This window comes from Heterocephalus glaber, unplaced genomic scaffold, assembly GCF_053883595.1.
Source record: "Heterocephalus glaber isolate CG9 unplaced genomic scaffold, H.glaber_assembly_v1.0 deba00001461, whole genome shotgun sequence".
Taxonomy (NCBI): Eukaryota; Metazoa; Chordata; class Mammalia; order Rodentia; family Bathyergidae; genus Heterocephalus; species Heterocephalus glaber.
In genome coordinates, this window is record NW_028258308.1 from 27,541,086 (window position 1) to 27,553,427 (window position 12,342).

The 12,342-nt window shown below is 32.8% G+C and overlaps 1 protein-coding gene and 1 pseudogene across 9 annotated transcripts in view; both read left to right on the forward strand.

Moving 5' to 3' along the window:
* Sgcz (sarcoglycan zeta) overlaps positions 1-12,342 on the forward strand; it is a 994,036-nt gene that overhangs the window by 782,981 nt on the left and 198,713 nt on the right. The gene's annotated exons all lie outside the window — the stretch shown is intronic.
* LOC147826769 (U6 spliceosomal RNA) lies at positions 10,065-10,158 on the forward strand (annotated as a pseudogene).

The following is a 12,342-nucleotide window of genomic DNA, read 5'->3' on the forward strand; positions in this document are numbered from 1 at the left end:
TGTTTCCAGGCAGTCCTAGCCAAGTAAACAGTGCAGTAAGTCATTGAAGCTGGTTTTCAAGGGTGTGAGGGGTGAGTCCTTCTCAACTGTGAGCTCTACATGAACTTTCTCACAAAAGACATTCTAACAAATTATTCAATCTAAAGAGAAAAATAAGAATGAGAAAAAATAAACAAAGCATCTTATGACTGGTTGTGAGAGGGGAAAATTCACATGACAGCTGACAGCTCATGACAACCTAAAGCTCATTTGTGGTGCTCTTGGATGAATTCAAAACATTTCAGAGCACATCACTACTCACAGAGTAGATCACTCCATGACTAAAATGGAGCAAGACAAAAACACAACCTCTAGAATTATATCTAAAAATGGACAACAGAACAAAATGCAATTTTTGTATTGCAGTTAACATAACTATTAATTGGTGGCAACTCAAAATCCACTTTGTTCCTCCTGACTTTTACAAAAAAATACTAAGCTATATCATCACCTTACTGCCTCCATTTTCTGACATCACGTAGTCAAGAATTGACATCCTGGCTTCAACTGTCATCAAAACTGAAAGCATACTCCCAGCCATAATGAGAAGTACACTCTACCTGGCAATGTGGACTTGCATATTTTCCCATATTGTTTGACTTCACTCGCTGCAGCAAGTTAACAAACCAGCATTTTGACGACAGATGTGTTCCAGGTGGCTTTTGGAAACTTGCCTTTATCATTTATAAGAAATATAGTTCTGTAGTTTCTCACAACAAACAGCATGTCTGGAATTTGGAAACAAAACAGCAAAGGGCTAGGGATGTGATTCAGTGATAGAGCACCTGCTTCACATGTGCCAGGCCCTAGATTCAATCTTCAGAATTCAAAAACAAGGTCAAAAAAAAAAAAAAAGAAAACAGCAGCTCCCCAACACAACATGACCCAGCAAGTATGAATAAAGATCTAGGAATAAAGGCCCATTTTTGTTATCATAAGGAATGAGTTTATAATTATTCAATATTTAGTGGAGTACCTTTCATAGAAACCCTCTGTTTTATACCCTATATTAGTCTGTTTTCTCATTACTTGACACAATGCCTGACACAACTTACAGGAGGAAAAGCTCAATTTGGCTCATATTTAAAGGGGATTCCGTCCATGGTTTTCTGGTTTCAAGACAGAAACTCATAGGAGAGCTTGGTGGAGCAAAGCTGCTTAATTTGTGGTAGACAGGAATCAGAGCAAGGGAACAGTACCAGCAAGAAATGGCTGAGGGACCAGACATAGACCTTGGGTCACACCTCCAAGATCCACCCAGACACAAGAAAAAGGACACTCCACCAGTTCCCTGGGAGGAAAACCAGTCAAGTTGACAAACCAACTTAGCTGTCACATAGTCATTCATGCCCAGTGATTTCATGGGTTTTGTCTTATATTCTTGGTCTCTGCACAATGTCCCTAAGACTCTATTGACTTAGTAATAACTGTCAAATGAGCAAGCTGAAGCCTCTATGTGAGGAATAAGTTCTCAGGGCTCTTAAATCTAAAATAACTAACAACATTTACTCAATTGTGTGTGCCAGAGATCTTGGTCTCCTTGCTCTACTTGTAGAAACTGCACAGCCATTTCTCTGAATATCAAATAATTTTTTGAGTCCAATTATGAATTTTTTCTTTTATCTTCTTTGTTAAGATGACAAGTGCATTATGACCACTGATTTTTAATCCTATGTGCTCATTCATACATGATTAGTGAAATGCAATTCCATCTCATGAAATGAAAGCCATTTATTCAAATATTGTCACATATATTTTTGGCAATATATATTACCAATATATCACCTATGCAGATTAAATAAATTGTTGGAAATAGATCAAGTCTTGTCCAAAATGGAGTCAAAACACTTTTCATGAAAAATATTGAATAACTACTAATTTATAAATTTAACAAAAATATAAACATGATCAAGAATTCATTCTCAAAATACATGAAAGTTTATCAAACCCCTAAGAAGTATAAAGAAAACAGAATATGAGATGAAGAAATACAAAGACAAAACATCATTCCGATATTTTTAAGTTGTTCTTAAAAAAGATTATAAAATTGATAATATATTTTCAATATTATCAAGATATAATAGAAAAAACACAAAACATGAATAAATGAGGTAAAATGATCTTAGAAAAATTTGTAACATTTTATTTTATGACAAAATGTGTTTTAAAAAATGTGCTTAAATAAAATGAACAAATTCCATGAAAAACAAAATTAAAATTAGCAAAAGAAAAAATACAAGGATATAATTTAATTCAATATAAAAAAGCTCCGTATTTCAAAAATGTATATAGCTTTAACCTTTCCAAATAGATTTACAAATGAACTTTCCAAATAGTTAAGGAGAAGTAAAACTAATCCTAAATAAATTTTCCTAGAGAAGAGCAATTGTGAAAACAATTACTAATTTGTCTTAGGAGGAGTTTCTAAAACCTGAGACAAACACTATAATAAACAAATCACTGAAAAATTTGTATCATAGAAAAATGTACGTAATTTCATAAAATATATTAATAAATCAAATCCACCACTTTATAAAACTATTGATCAGTTTGGAGGTGAGGTTCAGTTGGCTTCTATCTCCAGCACTACAAAAAGGAAACAAACCAAAAACCAGTTGCAATCCATCAAAACATTGTTAGTTGATTTAGCAGGTTTAGAGAAATTGCAGATATTGTTCAAAGGATGAAGCTAAAAGCAGAGAAATTTGCTCAATATCATTCAAAGATTATTCATTAAAAGTAATCATTTTTTAGTGAAATAGCCATAAATGAAACAGGAGGAGCTCAGAATATGTGACTTTGAGAAACACAATTCAATTCTAAAATATATATGAAATGATAAAACTTACCAATTCAAATAAAAGTCAAGGCTGGATTTATTATTATTTAAAACATGCAGCACTGTAATAACATATAGGAATAAACTGAAAAGAGGATGCTACTTAGAAGGTACAGAAAGCAAAATGGCTCACTATGTTAAAAATTGTGTTGACTCTTTATCATATAAAATAATGATCATATAGAATGGAAGAAAAGATGAACTTGAGGACTCTGAATAGATACAGGATAATATTTTGTGACATCTTTGTGGGAAAGATTATTAACAAGTAAGGGAGAAGCTTGCATTTTATGTTATTTTAGCTATAAAACATTTAAGCTATTCTTCAATGAAGAATAAAATAGGCAGTTAATAGAGAGTTGACATATTGGAAAAATGTTTATGATTTCAAAGCAGGCAAAGAATAAAAATTAAAACACCAAGCCCTGCTATAAGTAAACAAAAATATGGTAGGAATCCTAGTAGATACTATGAAAATGTTATAAAAAGAAAATTTATATAAGGAAAGCCCAAATGGCTGGTGAAAATATGTTAAACACTATCACTTCTCACATGATTAGACAAATAATAACAATGAGATGAAAATTTGCCTAAAGGATTGGTAGGGGTTAGAAAGAAAAATGGATATCAATGTCAAGAAAGAATGATAGAATATACATACAATTCCTCACACATTGTTGTTAACAATCAAAACAGGCAATGCTAAGGAATATGTATTTACCATGAATCATCAATAACACCTTGCTTTACATAGACCAGAAAAACACAGCAGAAGAAGTCACAGCAAAAGGTTTAAAACTGAGCCAATCCCAGCACCCAAGAGGAGGCTCCCTGCTGTCATTCAACCACTCCTAGGGCACAGGAGGTGAGCCAATCCCAGCGCCCAGGAGGAGGCTCCCCGCTGCCATTCCACCACTCCTAGGGAAGAGGCGGTGTGCAGTGCAGGCACCAGCAGCACCCCCCCCATGCCACCGAGGAAATGAGAAGACAAGTAAACAAGCCTCAGAAACAGACTTCCAAATCACCTACAGCAATCCCAAAGGGAAAGGAGACGGAACAATCTGATACTCAACCACCTGGACTCCCTGAACTGGCAACAAACGAGGATCTGGAAAAAATGAAATCAGAAATAATTTCTCAGATAACAGCAAAGATTGTGCCCATAGTGCAACACATGATTAATAAATCTAGAAAAGACACAGTAAAAAAAAATAGAGGATCTGAGGAACATGATGGAATTTGAACATAGAAAACAAATGGAATCCATAAAACAGATACAAACAGATTTCCAGGAGATTAAAAACTCCATTGAAAGTCTACACAGAAGAATGAACCAATGTGAGGACAGAATTTCAGATACAGAAGATATGATTGCAATTAGTGACCAGGAAAAGAAAAATTGCTTTAAAATTGTAAGGGATCATGAGAAAGCAATCCAGCAGCTGCTACACAATGCAAAGAAGAGAAACATAAGACTGATTGGAGCCAATGAAGAAACATGAGAGTGTGCAGATGACATAAAAAAAACTGTTCACAGAAGTGATGGCAGAAAACATCTCAAGCAGGGGAAAAGAACTTGACATACAACTAAGTGAGGCATATAGGACCCCAACTAGCCTTGATAAAAAAAATCTACACATAGGCATATAATAGTTAGGATTCCAGACACCCAAGAAAAGAACAAAGTTCTACATGCAGTTAGATAAAAGAAACAAATCACATACAAAGGAAAACCCATCAGAATCACAGCAGACTTCTCAGTGCAAACTTTCAAGGCAAGAAGAGCTTGGAGTGACATATTTCAAGCCCTAAAGGCAAACAGCCTCCAACCCAGATTGATGTACCCTGCAAAACTATCTTTCAAAATTGATGGAGAAATAAGATACTTTCATGATAAAGAACACCTTAGGAACTTCGTGAATACCAAACCGGCACTCCACAAAATTTTAGACAATACCCTAGGAAAAGACAATGAAGATCACAACCTCAGGAAGCCCAGCAGAATGAATCCACTGGGCATGAAAAAATTAAATGCAAAGTGGGAGAATCCAACAAAAAGAAAGTCATGACAAGGCTTTTAAAACTTTTAACTTCATCTCCCTAATGAGTGTATAATTCAATCTTGTTATTGTACTGATTAGTATTTTTCTGATTCTAGTGTTGCACACATTTCCTTGTTCTGTACTGGCTATTTATCATCTTTTTGTGTCTACTTTTTAATTGGGTTGTCTATTGATGAGCTGTAAGAGTTCTTTATATATTCTGGTCATAGGTTATATGCATTGTAAATATGGTCTGTTTAAGGACTACTTTTCATTTTAATGATGTCATTTAAAGTTCTAAGTTTTGATGGAATCTCACTTATCATTTTTTTTCTTTTATACATCATGTTTTTTGCATCCTACAAAATTCTTGCCTACCTTAAATTCATAAACATTTTCCCTTACAATTTCTTCTTAAAGTTTCATAGTTTTAATCTTTCATATTTAGGTTCATAGATCCTTTCAAGTTATTTTTATGTATGGAAATAAAGGTTGAGGTCAAAGTTTTATATATGGATGCCTGGTGTTCTAGTGCCATTTTCTGAAAACACTGTCTTTTCCTCTGTTCTTCAATTAAATTTATGTTCTATAAAATGTTAATGTTAAATAATCTTTCAAAACTCAGTGGATCATATATGTGTGGTTCCATTTCTAGATTCTCTGTTTTATTCCAATGATCTATTCGTCTTTCCTTACACCAACACTGCATTGATTACTGTAGCTTTAGAGGAAGTCTTAAAATTAGGTAATAAATTTCTTCCAACACTGTTTTTTTTTTCTTTTTCTTTTTACTTTTCTAGGTCCTTTGTATTCCTATATAACTTTTAAATTTCAACATCTGATTCTTTATTTATAGCAAGTATACATAGACTTGAAGTTTTACATAGACATTGTGTTTTCTAATTCTGCTAAATTCAAATACAAGTTCTAGGGGCTCCTAGAGAGTCCTTAGTATTTTCTCTGTAGATGATCATTTCATCTACATATAAAGATTTTGCTTCTACCTTGCCAATACTATCCTAATTGTGTCATTTTCTTGCCAGACTATTTTGGTTTAGGCCTATGTTTCAAAGTTTAATGGACAGATGAAGAGTAGGCATATCTGCCCTTGTTCCCCACATTAGGGAGAAAGCATTGTATCTTCTCTATTCATATAAGGAATTTTTGCTGGAAGTATGGATTACATGTCTTTAATCTGTTGAGAAAGTTCTGTTCCACTTCTAGTCTCCCGATAGCTTTTACCACGAATAGCTGTAGAATTTAGTATGATACTTTTTCTCCAACTAGTGACAGGATCATATGGCTTTTTCCTTTCGTCTGTTAAAATAATAACTTCTGGGGGTGGATCTTCCAATGCTGAGCCAACACTCCCATCCCTATAATAAAACCAATTTCTACATTCTACCGGATCTGACTTTTTTTTTTTTTTTTGGTACCGGGGATCGAACTCGGGTCCTTGCGCTTGCGCAGCAGGAGGTGAAACCACTGAGCTAAATCCCCAGCCCAAGATCTGACTTCTAATGGTTTGTTTTGTTAGACAAATTTCTACATATATTCATAGATTTTTCTTCTATTATCTTTATCCAGTTTTAGGATTAGGACAATGTTGATTTCCTAAAATGAGGGGAGAAGTGTTCCTTTTTTTTCTGCTTTAAATGTTTGATATTATTTATCAGTTAAAATGTATATGAGCCTGCTATTGTCATATAGATAGGTTTTCAAGCTAGGAATATACTTGCTGTAATAAGTGCTATTCAAATTTTATATTTCCTCCAGAGTCAGTTTCATTAATTTGTCTTCCAAGGTACTTCTTACAAGCTGTCAAATTTATTTCAAAACAGATTTTTTGTAATATGCTTTCTATATCCTTTTAAATTCTGTGAAATCTGTGGTAATGTCTCCTAGATCTTGATATTATAATTTTAAAAATGTATACTTGATATTGTGTAATAAGAAGTAAAGGTCTAAAGGAATAGGGGACGTGGGAGGGGTAGGGGAAAGGAAAGAAGGGAAAAGAAAAAATATGAGAAAAGGAAAAAGATGGAAACAAACTCTTTGCAAATAGGGAAGGATGGACAGGGTAAAGGGAGGGCAGGGGAAGGGGAAAAAAAATAAGAGCCAAGATACCCATGTAATGGTACAAGATCCCAAAGATGTATATAACTGTATTTTATACCTAAAATGTACCAATAAATTTAATGGGGGAAAAAAAAAAAGATTTAACACTGTTCCTGTTAGCAGACAGTGAGAAGCAACCGGAAGTTCATCAATATGGGGATATATTAATAAAATAAAGTATCAAATGAGCTAAGAAAAAGCATAAGAAATAACTATTGAGTAAATGAGTTTATGTTCCTACCAACAATGTAAAATGGTTTCTTTCTCCTACAGTCTTGTGAGCATTTATTACTATTTGCTTTCTTAATGAGAACCATTCTTTCTGGAGTAAGTGGCCTATATGTCCATCAAAAGAAGAATACATGAAGAAATGATGGTTTTTATATACAATTGAGCACTACTCTACTACTCTGTTTTGTAGGAAAATGGATGTATTTTAAGATTATATTATGTGAAATAAATCAGACACATGATCTCAAATATCACATAGTTTCCATTATATAAAGATAGATCATGATAAAAATATGTATAAAGAGAAAAGGGAAATACATCTTTTGCAAAGGGAAGGGGACCAAGAGATGTACAAATAGAGAAAGGAGGAAGGGGATGAAAAATTAAGATGTTTTATGTACATATATCAACCACCCAGAAGAATGTGATCATTATATGCTGCAAACACGCACCAATAAAAAATAAAAACTGGGAAAAATGTGTAAAATTAAAACACATTTATACCCCATAAACCTGCAATATATATTTATAAAAGGAATATATAAAATTATCTAAAGTATTTGTGGAGTAGAGGAAAAGAATTGGAAGTTATAAATGAAGGGGAGAAATAAATGGTGGATGATTATAGTATGCAGTAAACTAAATATTGCAACTCTCTCACTTCTACACTGAATTCCAAGAAGGAAAGCAAGAGGCAGTAGAGAGAAGAGTGACAATAAACTGATTGGTTAAGGATTTTCTAAATAAACAATAATTTAAGAGGAAATGAATTTATTAAATATGACCAGTGTGAGATAAATATAGTTCTTGAAATGCAAATGTCAGGTAAATATAAATGGCTTTTAAAAGAAAATGTTGGGTAAAGAATAAGTAATATGCCATTTACAAAAGAGGGTTCTATGGTGTCAATATTTGCTATAGCAGCTGCCAAAAAACATTTGTATATTAACTATCACCTGGATAAATATGAATGAAATATTAAGTACTTTTCTACTTTTTTAAGTTATTCTGGTAAAATTTGGTAAAAGCTTCAAGGTACTAGACCTGCTTTATTGTTACACTGCTGCTGGGATAAAAGTGAAAAGAATGTCTCCATCTGGACACAAATGAATGCCCTTCTATTCTGACTTCACGTCTTCGGCTTATTACCTATGGGTATAAAAATACCAAAGTGCTGCTTTCACCAGATCCAAAATTAAAAGTGTTGTATTGTAGCTTCTATATGTGAGAGAGTTCATCTCTAGATTGCATCTATGGGTTTTTAGACTTAGCCTGAAAGTCCCTATTACCTAGCTGAAGACATTCACAGCACACATGACTGCCACTTACTGAAGAATGAGTGAAAAAGACCATAGTATGATGTCTCATATATTTCACAAGGTTATTATAGAACCTGTCTAAATCAAACTACAATATGTGAACAGTCAGTCACACTGCTTTTTCTGATGTCTATAGTCCTATGGGAATAGAAAGGCTTTGCTTTTAGACTCCAGATTAATAGTTTATCATATTTCCCCTTTCTCCAATATGTTGCTTTGAAATTGGCTGTGAAAAATATGCAAAATTGTTATCTACATATTGAGCCACATAAAAAGTTTTAAAATACTTGATATCAGTTTTAAGACTCATATCTTACCATGACGTATAGATAAGATACCTGAAATATTTTCTTGAAGATATTCTCTTAATATTACTGTATTTACTGAAATATATGGATTATATTTTTCCTCTTTAAGCAATTGTGTATATAATTTATACTATTTTTAAAATTAACAAATTTAAGATAATAGAAGTAGTTTGATCTGTTTAAAAGATTTTCTAGGAAAGTGGCATTAAATTGCAGAATAAAGCAACAATTTGGCAAAATAAAGAGGTATCCAGTTAAATGAAGGGTGCATTCTGAGCAAGTATACTCAAAATGATAGAGCTAGTATATGAACAGAGTTCATTCAATGACTGATTTAGTTCTTATAAAGAAAGAATGATTCTACGAAATGAAGTCTGAGTTCACATGGCTTTTATTTGCAATGATTAGAGGAAGTATATGAGAGATATTTGATTTAATCTTTGAATCACTTCCAAGAAGCAGCAGAATGAGGAAGCAGCTTCCTTGGAGGAACAGTAGGAAGGAAGGTACTCCCAAGACCCTCTTTAGAACCTCAATATGTAGCCTCAAGTCTCTAAGTAAAATATGCAACTGAGATTTTTCTTTTTGTGTTTACAAAATAAAAGAACTGGATTGAAATATCTTCACACTTTCAGTCTCTCATAAGTAAAGTATGTTGATCTGTATGTTTAATGCAGTTTATATTTAAGCATCATAGCAAGATTCTTTGTAGGCACATACAAACATCCTTATTTGTACATGGAATAGCATGCCCTAGAACAGCTAAATAATTCTTAACAAAGAATATAATGATAGAAATCACTCTATTCTATAATAAGGCTTAATATGCAGCTACCAGATAATAACAATAATGTCCCTGCTTTGTTAGACATGTAGACTTTATATTCACAAAGAAGAGAATTCAGTTGGGCTACTACTCTTGAAATGGTTAACAATTAACTTATAATTTTTCTGGAGTGAAGAAAACAGAATATACATAAAGATTTAAGTACAAATAAAAATGTTGGCCCTATTTTTACTGCTGATTGAAGATATAAATTACCTTGTGTTACCGACATTGTCATAGCAAAACATCTGCTTCTAGCTTATAAACCAACAAAGCACACACTTTAGGAATAAATAAAATATGGAATAAAGATATGGGTTTAACTATATAAATAGACTAAAATTGGAAAAAAAATAAAATTGGAACGATACAGAGAAGATTAGCATGGTCTCTGCACAAGGATAACATGCAGATTTGTGAAGCATTCCATATTTTTAAAAAATTTGATATCATGAAAGAGACAGCTTCACTGAAATATATTAATATCCTAAATTTACTCTCCAGAAATATATTTTGTGATCATGTTTTGAAATTTATCTTCTTTGAAATTTATCTTTTCAGTTTATCTTCCCTCCCCCACTATATTAAACAGGTTTAAATATGATGTATTTTAAAATAAAATTTCAAAAATAGTTATAGAGATCACCACTCAAATGAATATTTTTAACTTTTAGATAAAAATAAATTCAATTTGGGTCATTTAGAAATGTATTTTCAGAAAAATGTATAAATTTTAAATTAATATTTAACTGGTAATTACCATGCTGCATTACAACTTATTAAGAGTAGTAATACATTTCTAAGTAGCAATAATGTGATCAAAATTTTATTCCAGAGAACAATATAATAAGTAGCTGAATGCAATTAACTTGAACCCTGGCCCTTAACTCTAATTAGTTGGATGAATTTCAGGCTTGCATGACCAAAACCTAATAAATTAGATAATCGCTACTTACCCAGACTCTAAGGACTGTCTTCCGAATGTCAAATGAGCCATTTATGGGCTGCAAGAGACCTGCTAAATTCCAAATACATATATGTATACATGCACATATACATGTATATGTAATGAATTGATTAATTAAAGTGTGTTGTAATGTAGCTTGGGTTTCTTCTCAAAAACTTTTTACAAGAAATAGATTTTAATTAAAATAATCAGCATCCCATTCTTTATTAAATTGTATGTGTGCATGCATGTGTGAATCACTGAACACTCTCACCTTAAAATATAATAAATTTTACAGAATGTGTTGCCATAGAAAATTGTTAGGGAGAAAAAATAATTCATGCTGGTATTTTCAAGTAATAGTTAAAACCGATGTTCTCCTAAAAAGTATCATATTCTTTCATGATGAACTGTGAATTATATAGATTAGCTTTCAAAAATGGATGAAAAGACATGAGAATGTCATAGAAGCCATTGCGTTCTCCAAGACAAGATTCAGATTTTATACATATAAAAGGAGGGGTAAATTTTCTGTTTGTTTTGAGGAATGATGGCAGAGAGAATTGTCACTGTTGCAAAACACTTTTAAGGGCAGGGGATTTAGATCAGTGGTTTCACCTCCTGGGGCCCAAGAGCAAGGACCCAAGTTTGATCCCCGGTACAAAAAAAAAAAAAAAAAGAAAAGAAAAAAAGAAAAAGAAAAAAACTTTTAAGAAAAACATTCTGGAGAGATGAATTATTAGTCTCAATAACAAATGCTAACTTTCATTAAAGAAAAATATACAGGACAGGTGCTCTACATGCAGGCAGCAATTGCTTATGTGTGCTCTGCCAAAACATTATTAATTTTCTAACAAGATATAGAAAAGAGACATGAAATTCATATGTACCACATTGCCCATGAGATGAAATCAATCAATTGTTCTAAATAACTAGTATAACTATGAAATAGTAGGAAGACTTGATTTATAATATTGGAAATATCAGAAATAGAAATGTAGCTATTTTATAGACTTGATGCTTTTCTTCTTCTTCTTTTTTTTTTTAGACAGACTTGCTGGACTCAGAGTAACAGCCACTAGTGAAAGTTAAAATATAGAAAATGACACAAACTTTAGTAAAATATCACTCTAGAAGAATCATGAGAATGTCATTAGGTAGAGTCAAGATTCACAACAAAACTAATTGAGACGATTGACCCTCCATGCAGACAGGCATGAGTCATGTTCCTGAAATATTAGCAGTGAATATTTGTAAAGCACTCATGTCAGTGATTAAGTCAATTCAGTAAAAGTTATCTTAACAATGTGATTATAATGTAATTTCATGTTGTATTCTTGCCTTCTGTTATGATTCCTGTGTAATAGATTCTGAAATGGAGGTTTCTGTCCATGAGGTCTATGGTAGAGTGCACTGAAGGTCAGAAGAGAGAGAAAGAAGGGACCCTGGACAAAGGAGGAATTCTGTTGCCATCCAAGTGCCTTAAAGGCCTCAGCTATTCCAAAGGAACTATTAACACACTTCACAGCTACTAACACTTCTTAGTGGTCACTCTTTGAACTAACAGGAACAGGAACTTATACCCGGTATACAACTCTTCAAATGTACAATATATCACATCATGAGTTAGGGTAATTCCAAGAGAGTGATTCAGCTGAGAATCATTAGCCCCTA